We start from the raw sequence: 12,636 nt of genomic DNA on the forward strand, positions 1-12,636 counted from the left end.
GGGCGGGCGGGGCGGGGCGGGGCGCGGAGGGGGCGGGGCCGCGAGCGGGGGGCGGTGGCGGCGGCGGTGGCCGAGGAGGAGGAGAACATGGCGGCCGCGGAGAGCGGCTGAAATGCCTGTTCTTCAGGCCAGGAGAGCGGGAGTCTGACGCGATTCGCCGAGTCCTCTCCTCAGACGGCTGGACCGCGGCCCCGAGCGCCTCGGCCACTCTGCTCTCCGCGGCTGCCTCGAGCAGAGCCTGCGCCCGGTTGGTTCTGCATCACCCTGCGGGGGGACCCCTGCTCCGGAGGAGGGGGCCGGAGAGCCGCGGCGGCGGCCGCCTGGGCCCCGGGGCCGGGCTGCTGGCCCGAGAGGCGGCGGAGGCCGCAGCGGTCCCGTCGCGGTCGCAGGCGAGCGCGGCGGCCGTCCGCGCGGCCCAGAGGCGGCGGCGGCAGGTGAGCGGCGGGCGGCGGGCGGCGGGCGGCGGGCGGCGGGCGGCGGGCGCGGAGCCTCCGGGTGGGTGCAGCTGTCACGAGCGCGCGACCGCGGAGGCCCTCGGGGGCGGGGAGCAGCTGGCGCCCCTCCGCCCTCCGCCCTGCTTTCTCCCCGCGCCGTTCCCCTCCCACTTTCCCCGAGTTCTCCCTCTTCCCCCGGCGCGGCTGGAGGGGGCGGAGGTCGCAGCTGTCACGGGCGCCCGCTGGGGGCTGCTCCCCGCCGAGGGAAGCTGCTGTAGCAGCGACTCCGCTCACCCTCTCCCGGCCGCCCTAGTTAGCGCGGAGACGGGGAGCATCGCGGAGGGTGCGCGGCCGCCGTCCGGCGTGGGGAGCGCGGCGCCCCGAGGCTGCCTGCCGGGCGCTCCCCGCCGCCGAGAGGGGGAGCCGGAAGTCGGCGCGGGCGCCCCTCGGCCCGACGAACGCGGTGACCTTGGCCAGCCAGTTCATCTGTCGGAGTCTCGCTTGCCCAGACTGCGAAATGGGGATGACCGTGGCGTGCCTTTCCGTAAGCGCAGCCTTGGAAGGCGCTTCCGTTGAATCCCAGCCCACTTGCTTTTTTCCTTCTCCCGATAGGAGATTTCGGAGGTAGAAATGGGATGGATCAATGAAATTTTCCTGTTGTGGGTAGGGTTCGGTCCCCTTCCTAGCATTCTGCTGAAAGGACCTAGGAAGGGAAGCCAACGTGTTGACCAGATGATTGGGAGATGGGATTGGTTGATGGTCAGTGACAATTCAACTGCTGTGTAGTCCCTGTAGGAGATGGAAAAATTGAACACCTAGTCCATATTACCCAGCTCTTTTTTTTTTTTTTAAGCACTCACCCCGGTGGACGAGGCACTGCCTGGCCTGAGGATGTTAGAGGGAGACAGAGAGGTTGACAGTAAAGCCTGTGCTTGTGACAAGGACATCGTGTGATACGGTGCTGTGACTGGAGAGTTTGGTGGGGAGGAAAACTTTATGCTGTCAGACCTTTAAGCCTTCCAGTCTTAGCTTTCCTTGTTCATTGTACCCAGCACAAAAACCCAGTGCCGTCGAGTAGATTCCGACTCGTTGTAGAGGTGTTAAAAGAGGCAGGTGTCCTTGTGGAGAAGGTGAGATTTTTTTTTCTGTTGAGATTGTGAATTTTTAATATCTTATACGATGATGGTGAATGAAGGGTTCTTGAGTGAATTGCAGTTCCAGCACCCTGTGTTGATGGCAAGAGTAATCTCTGTGGTGATTTGTGAGGGCTCATGCTTACTCTTCAGTGAGTAAGAAATCTTCAAGAGTCAGTGTAAAACATTACTGTGGTGAAGCTTAGATTATATTGTACAGTGCAAGGGATGGAGTTCAAGGGTTAAATTTGCTTGAGGTTTGTCTCCTCTTCTAGAATTGGTTGGAGGTTAGTCTCAATAAAAAAAAAAAAAAGTTGGCCAAAGGGGCCTCTCAGCTCCCTTCACAGAAGCTGTGATGTAGTAGGAAGGGGGTCAGATTTCTTCATGTTGAGGATAATGTGAAAAGAAAGTATTTGCTTGCGTATTTTGGCTCTTTGAACTAGAAATAGTTTTGGGTTAAAGGTAGCAATGGCGTTTGATTCAGCTTAATAGATGGCCATTGTTTGAATCATTTGTTGTAAAGTAGATGAAATTGGAACTGTTTCTATTTTATCTCCTGTACTTTGTGGAAAGGTCTAATTTGGCTTTATGAACTAACATCTTAAATGTTTTCCCTCCATTTCTTATTCAGACTTTATGCTTTTGAAACAGTGGGTTAAAAGGAGGGCCTGAATAGGGAATATGTGGTTTAGAGAAAAAATGGAGCGCTGCTGCTTAGAAGAACAGGTGTTTGATCTGATTTCTGTAGACATTTTGCACTGCTTATTCATTATATTTACTTAATCCACATTGAAGTTTGATGTATAAGGTGTAACACTTGAATTTTACATAATTCTATTTAATCTCTTCCTTATTTTTCTCAGAGAAAATCTGTAGGGTTTTGTCTGTTAACTTGCTTTTTGTGTGGTTTAAGCCAAGGGGGGGAGTATTTTAGATCTGCATTTTTGGATAAGTGGTTTTATTGAAAAAAGTGCTTGATGGAACTAATGGTGATTGTTCCACTTAAACTGGGATTATACAGACAGTGCATTTTTCTCCCTCTTTCTGCCAACTTTTGTTTTCCTTTCTCCCTCAATTTCAGCGTTTCATTTCTAGAAATCTGGGTTGAAAACAGAAGCAGCAGTTTGTATAATCCCAAGAACTTGCTTATGCCAGGAAGCTGTAAAGGTGACATGAAGTGAGTGTGACATAAAGATATTGCTCCTACTTAAGACATTAAACTGTTGAGGGAGTCTAGGGTCAACCCTTAATTTTTCTCGAATTTCCTGTTTTCTATGTATGTGCTAATCTTTTGGTGGGCAGAGGGTTGGGTTGCCATGGTGCTGACTGGTGTATATTGTGAAAGTGTTGGCAAAATTTCATGCTTTTATTCTATAGAGAAGGGTGGTAAACAAGCCTAAGTAATTTAAAGGTGTTCCCAGGATAGAATGTTTTCTACATGTACTCTTGATGCTGCTAATCCAGTGAGTGGTCTTCACCACGACTAAATGTGTTGAGTAAGTGATGGGGGTAGCACAGAGGTGTTGAAAACTAGTGGGAAGGAGTTGGGAAGGGAGGATATTGGACAGTCCTTAATTTTTGTGCTCTTTTGGAATGCATATCAGAGTATGATTTCTAATTATTTTTCAAGAATATTTAAGTCTTTCCTGCTCTGTTATTATCAATTTCACTTATATTCTCTTATGGAGACACTTCTACCTCTGTTCCATAATTTAGCTTGTCTTTTTTGCTCTGTCCCCCAGGGGTTCAACATTGTTTGAATGTTATGTTGCATATTTTATGGATTTGGTTGGCCTCGGGCCATGTGGCCTAACATAGCTTTCATTTTAGGGCAGTATAGGAGGTGAGTACAGGCACACAACACCCGGTAGAATCCCTTAAGTCATGGGGTGTAGGAGATTCCCAGGATGCTCATTATTGTCTTAGCAGTGATTTTTGCCTTCTAAATATGATAACCACAGGAATTCTCAAAGGGCCATTGACTGCTTTCCTGGCAGAGGTCCAAAAGCATTGTGGTAGGCACCTTTCTCCCTTACCTGCAAACGTTGAACAGGGAGGTAGAGGTGGAGGTGGGTGAAATATATGTGTTTCAGGAGTTGGATGATGGAGCTCTATATACAGTTTGGACTGAAGAACCATAAAAATTTTTCCTCACCTTGTATAACTTTCATACCTATTTGGAGAGATAGGATTGTGGGAAAAGACTTCTCCTTTTTTGCTTCTCTCTTCCCACGGGCTTCCCACGTTAACCAGTTCCTTAGCCTATTGGTCAGTGGTCACTGAGGATGGGCCTTGTGGTCTGATTTTTCCTTCCCATTGGTGGTGAAGTCTAATCATGTCAAGCCTTCCCTTCTCCATATTTCATATTGTAGTTAATAATTTGTGCCTTTCTTGCAACATGTGGGGTCTGAGGTCATAAAATGGGTTAGTGGCAATTGGGTACCCTCCTTGGTTGCTTAGTTTAAGAAGGAAGTAGTGTTTTGTGGGTCATGATTTTTTTCACTAACTTAGTTCTGGACAGCTGTTTGTGGGTGTACAGTATTTGGACTCATATAGTACAGAAATGATTATTTTATATTTATGCAGGATAAGTGGTTGAATAAGAGAAATTATTATAAAACACTGACACCAACATGTAGGTCCAGTTACAGAAGTACAAGTGTAGAGAGAGCAGTTGTATCCATGTGTCCTGCCTCATACCCCCATCTGCAACACAGTATTATTGAGACACCCTTAAGTGGTAGACTTTTAGTAGAGCTTAGTATAGTTATATTTAGAAGATAAAAGCTTATGCCACAGTGGAAGCTGCAGTCACTTGAGGAATTGTAGAAGACTTGAAATTAGTCAGTCTAGTCACCTTCACCTTAGACATATTTTGTTCCAGTCTCTCTCCCCATAGGTATGTTTCAGACTTGAAATTTATCAATATAGTCACCCTCACCTTAGATATATTTTGTTCTAATCTCTCCCTGTAGGTATGTTTCAGTATGGAAGGCAGAGAAGTTGGGCTTTACTGAGAAGCCATGCACCTGACCATTACGAACAGTCAGTACAAGCACAGAGCTGAAATAAACCCATTAATAGGACTGGAGTTCTAAGAATACTGGATAATTGAATGCATCCAGAGTGATACTTGATTTTGCCCCCTCTGGTTTATAATCTCGAGTTAGTTTTTTAAGTTTCTTTTAGAAATAGGGCTTTGACAGACAGGGGATGGTGTCCCAGTTCTTCCGGATAGGAAAAAACAAAAACCAAACCAGTTGCCATTGAGTCGATTCTGACTCACAGAAAGCTTATAGGACAGGGTAGAACTGCCCCGTAGGGTTTCCAAGGAGTGTCTGCTGGATTGGAACTGCCGACCTTTTGGTTAGCAGCTAAGCTCTTAACCACTGTGCCACCAGTGTAACCTCGGGCTAATGATCTAACCACACTAAACCTCAGGTTTTCATGTTTTAAAATTGGAATAATGTACTTACTTTCATATTGTTATAATCTTTAAATTATTATATTAAATAACAAGATATGTCTAGCGTAATTATTGGCACATAGTAAGACATTAATAATGTTTTCTTACGTTTCTATAACCTAAAACACATCATGAGCTAACTCATCACTAAATTGTTTGATTCTTTCTTTGTAGTTTCTTGGATTCTCCCCTTTATTTCTGGTTTTACAATCTGTCCTCCTGTCATTTTGCGTATGGAGTAATGGGAGTCACATAGACTGTGGGCCTGAGTTTCTTTATCATTAAATGAGCATATTGGTCCGATTCCATATCTCTTCTTATGCTACAGTTCTGTAATTTTTAGGTGTAACTTTTTCGTGCATGTATTTACTTCTCATTTATTCTACACATAAATTCTTAAATTTTTTTTTTTTTGATGTTATTGTTTTTAGTGGAGACTCTGTGGATAGATTTATCAAATGTGAACCACTGAAACTGATTCTTGCATTTCCCAGACCAGAAAATTTGCTGCAGATGGTATATGCAGAAATACTTTGTAAACTGTAAAGTGCTACATAAGTGAAGAAAGTGTTATAATCAGCCATACAGAGCATGTTTCTTTGCTTTTACATATTTCATTTTCTTTATTTAAATTGTATCTCCTTTTCCATTATTATCTCTTGACCTTCAAAATCAGAGTCAAAGCTGGTATGTTCTCCAGAATCTTGGTTTTTATCACTTACTTAGTACCATTTGGTTTATTTTATATAATTTCTTTCCTTTTTTTGGGAGATATTCTCATTTTAGTGTATGCTGAATTGGTCTTCTTAATTAGATTGAAAAATCCTTCAGATGGCATGAACCACGCATCATTTAGAGTTAAGGGGCCTTAATGGCCACGGGACCACCCTGAGTCAGAATCCACTCAATGGCAGTGGTTTTTCTTTTTTAGAATGACCACTTAGGACGACTGCCTTAATATTGTAGATGAGAAGAGTGTTTTTCTTGGATCGTGCGTTAAGTGGTATTTGGCTTCAGGGCTCCTTTATGAGAGTTACTTTTTTTTTTATTGGAAAGTTATTACAAGAATATTTAAAATTTTAAGAATTCTAGTAAGCTTTTGAGTAATGCATAAGCTAAGTAGGAAAGGAGTGGAGTTTTTATTTTTTGACTGAAAATTGACTCTCTAATATTGTTAACAGTCTATTTATAAATCAAGAATTAATTAAGGCCACTCTCAAAAACTAGAAAAGAATGCCTGAGGAGAAATGTCTGCCTTTTCCTTTATGGCCCTTATTTGGAGTCAGCAAATATTTATTGAGTGTGGTCTCTGAGCCAGGTACTGGGCTAGCTCTATGTATTGCGTTTTATAAATGAGGAAACAAGGCTCGGAGAGGTTAAGTGGCTGGTGTAAGATTGATTGCACAGCTTGTGGGTGGTAAGTGTGACATGTGAGCCCAGGTTGTCTGACTCTAAATCATATTCATACCTTAATTGGCTTACCTCCAAGTGTGTTTGCCACACTTGGCCACGTGATAGGCCCGTTTTGCTTTCTGGGGTTTCTTTTTGTTGCATACTCCATGTACTGTGGAGACTCATGCAATCTCATTCCTTTTTGATGACCCACAGGCCATGTTATGGTTTGAATCCCTCCAAAATATGTGTTGTAATTCCTAACCTCTATGCTTGTGGTTGGAAACCCTGGTGGCGTAGTGATTAAGAGCTACAGCTGCTAACCAAAAGGTTGACAGTTTGAATCCATCAGGCAGTTTGCATCTACCAGGGGCTCCTTGGAAACCCTATGGGGCAGTTTACTCTGTCCTGTAGGGTGGTCGGAAACCCTGGTCACGTCATGGTTAAGTGCTACGGCTGCTAGGCTGCTAGGCTGCTAGGCTGCTAGGCTGCTAGGCTGCTAGTCTGCTAGTCTGCTAGTCTGCAGTTTGAATCTGCCAGGTGCTCCTTGGGAACTCTGTGGGGCAGTTCTACTCTGTCCTATAAGGGTCGCTATGAAGCAGAATCGACTCTATGGCAGTGGGTTTGTTTTTTTGGTTATAGGGTGGTTAAAATCCTATTTGGGAATGAGTTGTCTTTGTTACGTTAATGAGGCTGGACTGGTATAAGGTATATTTTGAGTCAGTCTCTTTTGACATGCAAAAGGAATTAAACAAGCAAGCTAGCAAGCAGAGATGGGGGAAGGTTGATACCAAGCCACATGGAGATCTCCAAGTAGCCAGGAAACAGAAGCTGAAGAGACAAAGACCTTCCCCCAGAGCTGACAGAGAAAGCCTTCCCCTAGAGTTATGTCCTAGTTATCTAGTGCTGCTGTAACAGAAATATCACAAATGGTTGGCTTTAACAAACAAATTTATTCTCTCTCAGTCTAGAAGGCTAGAAGTCTGATTTCAGGGTACCAGTTCCAGGGGAAGGCTTTCTCTCTCTGTCATCTCTGGAGGTAGGTCCTTGTTATCAGTCTTCCCCTGGTGTAGGAGCTTCCCAGTGCAGGAACCCTGGGTCCAAAAGATGCATTCTGCTCCTGGACTACTTTTCTTGGTGGTATGAGTCCCCTGTCTCTCTGCTCGCTTTTATATCTCAAAAGAGATTGTTTTAAGACACAACCTAATCTTATAGATCGAGTCCTGCCTCATCAACATAATTGCCACAATTCCCACCTCATTAACATCATAGAAGTAGGATTTGTAACACATAGGAAAATCACATCAGATGACAAAATTGTGGACAATCATGCAGTACTGGGAATCATGGACTAGCTAAGTTGACACACATTTTTGAGGGGAGCACAATTAAATCCATAACAAGCCAGCACCCTGAATTTGAACTTCTAGCTTCCTAAACTGTGAGAAAACAAATTTCTGCTTGTTAAAGCCATCCACTTGAGGTATTTGTTATAGTAGCACTGGGTAACTAAGGCAGACCATATTAAAAGAACCGAAAACAAAGCAAACAAAACCAGTTGCTGTGATTGCTTCTGACCCACAGTGCACGCATTTGTGTAAGAGTAGGACTGTGTTACATTGGGTTTTCAGTGGCTGAATATTTGGAAGTAGACCATTAGGCTTTTCTTCCAAGGTGCTTCTGGGTGGATTTGAACCTCCAACCTTTGGGTTAGCAGCCGAGCGTGTTAACTGCACTACCCAGGGACTCAGGAACCGTGTATAACTTCATGAAAGTGTCCCTTTAAGGTTCTTAAACTGTTTCTGGTCTCACCTTTGTACTTTAGTAATGTTGATTCTTTGGTGCTTCTGTCTAGGTAATCTTATCTTTGAATGGTTTTGGGTTCTTTGCGATAAAATTCTACCTCTCAAGTTTTGTTGGTATTTAAATAGCTAAAGCTTAGGGTGTTTTTTTTCATTTGGAACAAATTGCTTGGTCGTTCTCTGTGTTCCCACTTTTATTTTGAATGGGTGATCTTTATATAGTTAAAATATTTACGTGCTTTTCTTATCTAGATTAGATTTGATTAACAGTAGAAGATATTCTCTTGTGAGTACGTGTATGTATATATACAGACATCATCATATTTGACCAGCTAGTTGAAGGATGAAATGTCCTTGTTTTTTGAAAGCATCTGTATGTGTAATCATGGCCTTACTTTGTGAGTTTGTTTGGAGGAAACCAGGGACAAGTTATTTGTTCTGCAGAGTCTTAAATCATACCTCCCTCTTTACTCCAGATCGTTCAGGAAGTCTGTAATTGAACTTCTAAGTAGTCATTCAATCATTCGTTTAAGACATAGTTATATTAGTGCCTACTTTGTTTAAGGTACTGTGTTGTTAAAAGATAGGGAAGTTAAACAGTAAGATAGAGATCCTGTTCTTCAGGAGATTATGACATAAGAGAGGTGATAAGACAACCACAGAAATACCTGTAATACTAATCGAATGTGATGAGTGCTATGAGAGAGGTACTGGAACAGTATTTGAGGGTTTGGAAGAAAGTGATTATTTTCATTTGAGAGGGATTAGGGCAAGTTTCATGGAGGAGTTGGTGGTGGACAAGAGCATTGGCATTGGGATGGTTTCTGTATGGGTTGGATGGAGTGAGGAGAGGAGTATATTCAGGAATATTAAATAGCAGAGATGAAAGGGTAGAAAAACTTGGAGTTACGTAAGGAGGGATGAAGGGGGAAAAGTATGAAGAGAACTATGGCACCAGCTGAGGTGGGAGAGGAAACCAGATGGTCCAGTAGCAGTAGCAAGACCCTGAAGGCCTTTAATGGAGGGGTGTGATGGAGAGCAGTGAAGTATGCAGATCTGGATAAAAATGAGAAATGTCCATTTTTCAAATGAAAGCACGTGAATCTTTTCTTGGCAAGTTTTATACCCCAAATTTTATATTTTCATAGTTTTTGAAATGATTCCATATGTAAAATTTACTACACTGGGAATTTATTCACTCATTTTTATCTGTATTTGAGAACAGACTGTATGTTTTTTGAGTAGAAGTTAGTGCAGTTTTTTTTTTCACTGCCTTACACTTTATTTATTTTTTAAAGGAGTAGCTATTCTTTTAAACAATGTATCATCAATTGGCATTCTTTAAGGTGATGCAGCAGTCTTGTTTTTTAAGTGTACAAATTGTTGCCTCTTTATGTAAAAATGCACTGTATTGGGCCATGTAAGTTCAAAGCCCTAGGCTGTCAGTATAGTTCTTGGTTTATCTGACGTGTTCCGAAAAGGACAAGGCAGGATATGTCATGAAGAGCCTTGGATCTTGTTCCAGTCCAGTCTGTTATTTGACTGTACCCCTAGCCACCATCACACTGAGGGAACAGTGTTAAAGACAACTGTGTCACAGAATGTGCTGCAGCTGTGTCTTTTGCCAAACTGGTAGTAATTCAGAGATGAATATAATATTATTGGAGTACTTTTATTTTAAACTTTGATAGGATGCAAGGGAACTTGGTTGGAAGGTGCTGATACGGAGCCTTGACCCTTGGAAACTGAAGCACTTTTACAGCAGTTGTTCTAATGTGGGGTTTATATGAAATTATCTGGGAAATGGAAGAAATTTTAGAGGTTTTTAAGGGAGCTTATTCTCTTTCAGTATATATTGTAATGTTTTGCAGTTTACAGAGACCAGGCTAATTAGATTTTTAGATTTATTACTTTAAATAGTGGACTTTTTAAAAAAAATAATTTTTGTTGTGCTTCAAGTGAAAGTTTACAAATCAAGTCAGTCTCTCACACAAATACTTATATACACCTTGCTACATACTCCCAATTACTCTCCCCCTAATGAGACAGCCCGCTCTCTCCCTCCAGTCTCTCTTTTCGTGTCCATTTCGTCAGCTTCTAACCCCCTCTACCTTCTCATCTCCCCTCCAGGCAGGAGACGCCAACATAGTCTCTAGTGTCCACCTGATCCAAGAAGCTCACTCCTCACCAGCATCCCTCTCCAACCCATTGTCCAGTCCAACCCATGTCTGAAGAGTTGGCTTCGGGAATGGTTCCTGTCCTGGGCCAACAGAAGGTCTGGGGGCCATGACCGCTAGGGTCCTTGCAGTCTTCAGTCAGACCATTAAGTCTGGTCTTTTTATGAGAATTTGGGATCTGCATCCCACTGCTCTCCTGCTCCCTCAGGGCTTCTCTGTTGTGTTCCCTGTCAGGGCAGTCATCGGTTGGAGCTGGGCACCATCTAGTTCTTCTGGTCTCAGGATGAGGTAGTCTCTGTTTCATGTGGCCCATTCTGTCTCTTGGGCTCATAATTACCTTGTGTCCTTGGTGTATTATTTTAAATAGTAGACTCTTAACAATACATTGTGATGCAGTAGGGCATCACCATGCAGATTTTTTTGTATAATATTTCATAGGTATTAATTGCTTATCTTTAGGGAAAAGACTTAAAAATTGTCTAACTTAAAGATGACTTACTAATTTTTCTTTGACAGAAAGACGTGTCCCAAATTTGCTGACATATTCTCAAACAAGTGGTTATGCAAACATTTATGAAAAATAAACATACTTACTCTGTCCCTCTGAATATGGCAAGCTCTTAACAGTGACTCAAAAAGTAACTACTTTTCAAAACAAAACAAAGTTTCAGTGCTGTGGCCAGAGAGTATTCCAAGTGGGTGTTTGGAACGATTTCCATCATTACTAGATTTAATTGCTGAAAATGTGTATTAACTTTAAGAACTTTCTAATATATACACTTGAATTGGGAAGCAAAATTTTCTAACATGTATAAAAACCTTGTAAAAGAGATGGTTTAGTGGTTTTTGAGCCCATATGGTGAATATATGAAAAGACAATTCCATCTAATTAGCTTGTAAGAACCACTGATTGTCATTAGGAAATATGGAGACACGCTTGCTGAATTTTAGCAAAAACCTTTGTATAAATAGTGAATGGGATTGGAAATTGAGTATGTTTTATTCAGTGCAGCCAGTGATGCAGTTCTTCCTTTTGGTTTTACTTTTCTTTGTGAAGTTTTTTTTTTTTTTCGTCTATAAACCAAACAACCAAACCCAGGCTGATAGCCATTAAAACCAAATGAAATATTTATTATCAAAATAAACCAAATTTAGAACCAGCCCTTCAAGTTACTATGCTAGAAAGTGTGAAAGCAAGGTTAAAAAATAACAAACCATGTTCAGTCTCATTACTGTCATCAAAAGTAATGGTATTAATAACTATATTTATTAGGAAGTACACTGGGGCCCTGGTGGCACAGTGGTTAAGACCTTGGCTGCTAACCAAAACGTTCAAATCCACCATCTGTTCCTTAGGAACCCTACAGGGCGTTTCTACTCTGTGCCACAGGGTAGCTATGAGTCAAATTTGACTCGATGGCAGTGTTTTTTTTTTTTTCTGGTTTTATTAGGAAGCACCAACCAAAAAAATCAAACCCTTTGCCATCAAGTTAATTCCAACTCATAGCGACCATATAGGACAAAGTAGAACTGCCCCATAGGGTTTGCAAGGAGCGCCTGGTGGATTTGAACTGCTGACCTTTGGTTAACAGCTGTAACTCTTAACCACTATGTCAGCAGGGTTTCTTTAAGAAGCACGCAAAGCTTTTACGTCATCAATATAAAAAAAAAGTTTAAAAATTCTGTTTATTATCTCACTCTTTTAAATTTCTATTTTTTGTATAGTTTACAAGGTACCTAATTTGTTGGTTTGGTGTATAGTGTATATAATTTATAAGTAAATATAATAGAGCTTCTTACTGAAAAAACTTTTAACTATGGGATATATGATAAAAATGTATGGTTATCGCTGTTCTGGAAACCCTGGTGGCATAGTGGTTAAGAGCTACGGCTGCTAACCAAAAGGTCGTCAGTTTGAATCCACCATGTGCTCCTTGGAAACTCTGTGAGGCAGCTTTACTGTCCTATAGGGTTGCTGAGTCAGAATCTACTCAATGGCAATGGGTTTAGTTTTTTTAGATGACTATTTTATTTATATATATATATATATATATATATATATATATATATATTTTATATCGGGGTTTTTAACCTGTAGTTCATGGACTAAGAGGCTCTAGATAGGCTTTAGGGAGCCTGAATACTCTGGAATCATACGCAAGATTTTGTGAGTTTGTACATTTCTCTGGGGAGAGAGTCAGTAACTTTCACCACATTCCCAAAAGGGTCCAT

At 42.1% G+C, this 12,636-nt stretch overlaps 1 protein-coding gene across 11 annotated transcripts in view; it reads left to right on the forward strand.

The window, feature by feature from the left end:
* The first annotated feature begins 360 nt into the window (after positions 1-360).
* The window catches only part of NCOA1 (nuclear receptor coactivator 1), a 279,928-nt gene continuing 267,652 nt past the window's right edge, over positions 361-12,636 (forward strand). For 10 of the 11 annotated variants that reach the window (XR_010323560.1, XM_064295108.1, XM_064295105.1 and 7 more), the window contains exon 1: positions 361-434. The gene's annotated coding sequence lies outside the window, so the exon portion shown is untranslated. Of the gene's footprint in view, positions 435-880; positions 979-12,636 lie in introns of those variants that run through there. The other variant, XM_064295104.1, reaches the window with a different exon arrangement.

The sequence above is a fragment of the Loxodonta africana genome, chromosome 12, assembly GCF_030014295.1.
Source record: "Loxodonta africana isolate mLoxAfr1 chromosome 12, mLoxAfr1.hap2, whole genome shotgun sequence".
In the NCBI taxonomy this organism is placed as follows: domain Eukaryota; kingdom Metazoa; phylum Chordata; class Mammalia; order Proboscidea; family Elephantidae; genus Loxodonta; species Loxodonta africana.